The sequence below is a fragment of the Trichosurus vulpecula genome, chromosome 6 (genome assembly GCF_011100635.1).
Source record: "Trichosurus vulpecula isolate mTriVul1 chromosome 6, mTriVul1.pri, whole genome shotgun sequence".
Classification (NCBI taxonomy): Eukaryota; Metazoa; Chordata; class Mammalia; order Diprotodontia; family Phalangeridae; genus Trichosurus; species Trichosurus vulpecula.
The window spans coordinates 14,401,199-14,406,732 of NC_050578.1; the positions used below are offsets into that span (position 1 = coordinate 14,401,199).

Consider the following 5,534-nt stretch of genomic DNA (forward strand, 5'->3'; position numbering starts at 1 on the left):
TTAGATAAATACCTAGAACCCTGAGAGTTTTAAGTGGCTTCCCTAGGATATTACAGCTAGTATTTATCAGACTTGGGACTTGAACCCAGATCATCCTGGCTCTAAGGCCAACTTACTATCCACTATACCACACTGCCTCCACAGTTTATTTTTTCATTTAAAACAAAACAGTTTCTAGGTAGGACAAATCCCAGCCTCAAAGGCACTCTTCCAAAATGTAAAAGCCTACATAGGGCTTGTGGTACAAAAATTAAGAATTAGTTAAAATCAAATTAAATTAAAGTTAATTAGAAATCAATTAAATCAAAGTTAGTATCCTTGATGTCCCCTGTCTCTCTCTCTCTTTACTCACTGACCAGAAAAGAACTGCAGAATATCCTTAATCCCTGAGAGGTCAGGACCATAGAACAGGTCTTGTTAAGAATATATTCTACCATTGTTCTCTTTAATTCCCACTACAAAACTATGACTTAAAAGTGTGTCCTTTTGTCCCTTTCTTGTTGTAGTATTTTTTTGTCTTTTGTTTCACCATTAGAATTCAAAAAGTAAGTGGAAATTGCTTTAGTATGTGGGTTTTTAGAGGAATAGAAAGAACCTTGTTGGCCAGAATTTCTCCAAGCAAACTGCTTATCAAATAATGAAGATGGCTCTGACAGACACTTTAGCTAAAAGGCACAGTGTAATTTGTGGAAGTTTTCTTCCACAAACTATATTAAGAAAATACAAAATTTCTTGTGGCAGCTTGGTGGCTCAGTGAGTAGAGCACCAGCTCTGGAGTCAGGAGGACCTGAGTTCAAATCTGACCTCAGACACTTGACACACTTACTAGCTGTGTGACCTTGGGCAAGTCACTTAACCCCATTGCCTTGCCTTCCCCCTTCCAAACCTCCCCCAAAAAAGCAAATACAAAAATTTTTAACAGATAAAACCACTGAGTGAGTTACGTTTTCTGATTATCCATATCAAATAAAGAAAAGCATGGGAGATTCATCTTCATTGAAGGTATTTGTCACTATAAAAGAAGATGTCTTCTGCGGAGTCCAAATTGAGCAGAGATTTCCCACAGATGGTAAAATCTTTTATATTATCCTTTTGGTGATAACATTTTGATGATTTCATCAAGTCCCAAATACTGCAAGGTTTTCTCAATGAGATTCACTACCACTCATAAGAAATAGGTTTAATCATACATTTAGGAAAAAACAAAAGAATTTAAAATGCCTAAGGTCTGTAATGTAGCATATATTTGAATACATAGTCCGTTGAAGTAGTTTATAACTACACACATCTTGAATAGTCACTGCAGAGGTTTAATAAACTTAAGTAAGTAAGAATCCATTGACTGTAATTAAATAAAAGGGAAAGAGCATATAGGCAGCTAGGAGGCACAGTGAATAGAGCATTGTACTTGGAGTTAGGGAGAAGTGAATTAAAATCCAGCCTCAGACACTTACTAGCTATGTGGCCTTGTGCAGATCACTTAACCTTCAGTGTAAAAGAGGAGGTGACAAATAGCATCTACCTCTCAGGGTTGTGGTGAGAATAAAGCAAGATAATATTTGTGTATCACTTACAAACCTTAAGGGGCTACCTAAATGTTACCTAGCTATTTATTATTTGGGAAACTGCTCAGTGCTTTCAATGATCCTGAGCTTCACCTTGAAACAATTCATCTTAACACCAACAGTCTTCCAGGACGCTATGAGGCTATGAATCATGGAACAACACAGTCTCTAAAGAATCAAAATTAAAGGTAACTAAGGTCGATAACAACATCCATGATGGGAGATTGTGGAGTGCTACCAATAATGGTTTGTGTTTAAGAAGTGGTGTGAAAGATATTATTCAAAAATATATGATTTGGCTGGAAAACAGCCCTCCCTTCCCCAACTGCCCCTTCCTTGCCTCCTCTTCTCCAGCCTGGTTCCAGGCCTGCCCCGCCTGCCAGCAGCATGCCATCCAAGGGGCCACTCCAGTCCATCCAGGTCTTAGGGCAAAAGAAAACTGCCACAGCTGTGGCCCACTGCAAAGAGGCAATGGGCTGAGCAAGGTAAATGATTAACGACTGGAGAGGATTGAGCCTCACACCCTGCAGTACAAGCTGCTGGAGCCTGTCTTCCTACTAGGCAAGGAAGCTTTTGCTGGAATAGATATCTGGGTCTGTGTGAAAGGAGGCCATGTTGCCCAGATTTATGCTATCCCACAGTCCATCTGCAAAGCCCTGGTGGCCTATTACCAGAAATATGTGGATGAGGCCTCCAAGAAGGAAATAAAAGTCATCCTTATTCAATATGACCGAACTCTGCTTGTGGCTGACTCTTGGTGCTGCAAGCCCCAGAAGTTTAGTGGCACTACCAGAAATCCTGTCGATATGGCAAATGCTGAGATTGAGGGGCTTTTTGCAATAAACTTAGTATATGACCTTTGACATATATGTGCATGTATATACATGCGTGTATGTGTGTATATATATATATATATATATATATATATATATATATGATTTGAAAAGGAGGCAGCATAGTTATGCTGTAATGGCAAGGAATAATAGATGGATAGCTCAAGACCTAAAGTGGGGGTCCTTAACCTTTTTTTTTGTTTCATGGACCCTTTTGGCAGTCTGGTGAAACCTAGGGATCCCTAAATTTCTAAAATTCTAAATTTCAGTTGGAGGTTAATGAAAATAAAAAAATATTTTTTTCCCATCCAAGTTAATGTACTCTCAGAAATCTTTCCACAAACTCCATTGGGATCTGAGGATCCCAGGTTAAGAACTCTCAACCTAGAGGAAAGCCTCCAGTATATTGTGTATGTCTTCTAAGATTTATGAGTGGACATAGCTATGAATAGCATGGTATGGCAAAGAATGATGGGCTGCCACTTGCATTTCCATCATTGAAGGGAGTGCCTACATCAAGATCACAAATCCACTTAAGTATTGAAATGGGAATGCGGATGGTGATTTGTAAAAAAGTAAGTTAATTGTAGGGTCAAGATACTTGAAGCCCTAGATTCAAGTTTTACTCATAAGTAGCTCCCTATGGAGAAGGGAGAGAGCAGATCGTAACAGCATAAAGTCAAGTCCCTACACATGGAGGTGAACGCACTGTGTTCTGAGAGAGTAAGGAGTCTGTTAAGAGAATACAAAGAATTGATGTTGGGAAGAAATGGAATTTGCAACATCTTCCCAGTCTCAGTGGCAAATGTGAAAGTAGAATCTAGAATTTTTAATTCTTTAGATTAAGAATTGGAATTGGCCTTAAAATGTCTCAGAGTGATTGCTATCCTTCCATGTTACAAGAGGCTACATAAATAATATGCAGCAATTTCAGGTTTACACAGCACTTTCCCAGAGGAGAATGGTAAGATAGATGCATTGTAAGGAAAAATAACTTGTCCAGGATTTGAACCTGTCTTACGACTCCATGTGGTTTTCTCCACTACACCATGCTGCCTTTCCTGGTTTTTCCAACACTGAATTTGGTTCCTTGGCAACTTACCCATCTACTATGGCAAAGGAGCATCATGAGAAATGCACAAAAATACAGAATAGAAAGACCTGAGGCTGCTGTCCTCTGAGATCCTGATGCTTTTCCTTGTCCCTCCCCTTAGCTGATACAACCCAAAGCCCGTTACTTATGACCGTGATTGATTGTAACAGCTTCTATTGTATGATTGATAAAAGAAAGCAATAACCACAATAGTAACTACTAGTATTGTTCTTTAAGGTTTATAAATCGCTTTGCATGCATTATCTCAGAGCTAGAAGCTTGCTGCCTAACTTTTAATGCTACCAAGGATGAAATAAATCTTAGTATGTTAGAAAATGAGAACATGCTCCATTTTTACACATATCCTTTCTACTCAGTAAGTAAATTATTTGGTCAAATTCCTGCATTACTTTCAGACTGAACAATGAGTACACTCGACAGATTGCCAATTGAAAGTTGTTGGAGGGATGGCAAGAGAAGAGTATAGCAGAGTTACTCTCTGATTGTACCTGGGAAAGCTGCCTTGATAATGTATCTCTTGAAGAGAAAAACTGAATACTGTTGAGACAAGATAACTGCATTTTTGCAACTTGTTCAGCTGAGATGTCAGTCATCCCAATCCCAGTTTTGTTTTCAGAATTGTATGGATTTGTGATCTGAATTTTCCTGATGCTTTCATGGCCCTGTTTGTATCTTTTTTTTTTCTACATTCATCTTTCATCTTCTGACATTTATAGTCTTTATGTAATTATCCCCAAATGAAAGCTTCTGGCCAGGCAAGTCAGCTGTTGTCTGTTGCCTCTGAGGAGTCATACACATCTCGTCAGAGAATCCATTCCTCTGATCAGAAACCCTCAGGCCTAGTTTCAAGGCATCTTCAGGGCAGCAAAGCTTTCCTGTCTCCTTGAAAGTTCCAAATAAGATTACATGATGTACAAGATAAATTTACTGAGGACATTTAAGCTTTGAATGCTCAGCTTTTTCAACCAATCACTCTTTCTCTCAAGCTGTGTGGCAGAAGATTGAGCTACTGGAACTGACAAATTAGATCGTGCCATGCCTAATAGTGTGTATTTAAGCTTATCAAACTGAATCGGGGTATTGTGGTTTCAGATTATTCCGACAAGGACTCTATTTAATAAGTACAGTGCCATTTAATAGTAATTAATCACCCAACTAAAATGTCATATGAGGGTCACAGATATGAGAAGACCAAAAGAGGAACATTAAAGTCAGCTGATAAATAGAGGAAAAGTGGCTGCCGTGCCAAGGAAAGGTCTGCAGCCTCCACATTGTAAGGCGCTGGTAAAATATCTAATCAGAACCAAGCCTTAGCATTCAACTCAGATCAGAGACAATTTGATTCACTTGGTTCAGAAGAAGGTCATTTCTGAGCTCTCTAATGAGCTTTTGTCTGTAAATGAGCAGCCTTTGCCCACAGCAGACTGGAAATTAGTAGTTCAGTTTACAGATGTTGCTCTCTCCACATGTGTCATTTTGAAATGATCTTTTGGTTTGGAGGCTCTTTTTCCCCCCATTCTTTCCATGTACTTAGAAGAAGGAAATAGTTCAGATATGGGTGGTAATCTGAGCTACAGCTCAGGAAACAGAGAGACAAGACAGTTATGGGAAACAAATAGCACAATTTAGTGTGACCTATCTACATTTTGAACAAAGAAAAATCTGATTCCCTAGGGAGTTTTCATGATGGTTTTTCCTCCCCAGGGGAGAGTTGCCAAATTGAGCTACAAGATTAAAAGCAAATAGCTGGAGCATTGATTACTTTTTCCTTTTAATCTCCATGAAGGTAGTATATCAGTCTAGCATTACCCAACTATTGATAGAAGACAGGCTGGTTTCCCTAGAGTCGATTTTGGTGAAAATGGAACCCACCATCTTTTCGCTCTAAAGTCACGTCTTCTCCACATTTGCCTTTTCAGTGGAGGGCACCACAACCCTGTTCTCATAGCCATGCAGGTTTATGGTATTGGAGCTGATTTTAACTCTTTTCTCTCCATCATTTTGAATCAATTTCTGAGTTTC

General features: G+C 39.0%; 1 pseudogene; it reads left to right on the forward strand.

The window, feature by feature from the left end:
• The first annotated feature begins 1,952 nt into the window (after positions 1-1,952).
• LOC118853318 lies at positions 1,953-2,408 on the forward strand (annotated as a pseudogene).
• Positions 2,409-5,534: the final 3,126 nt, after the last annotated feature.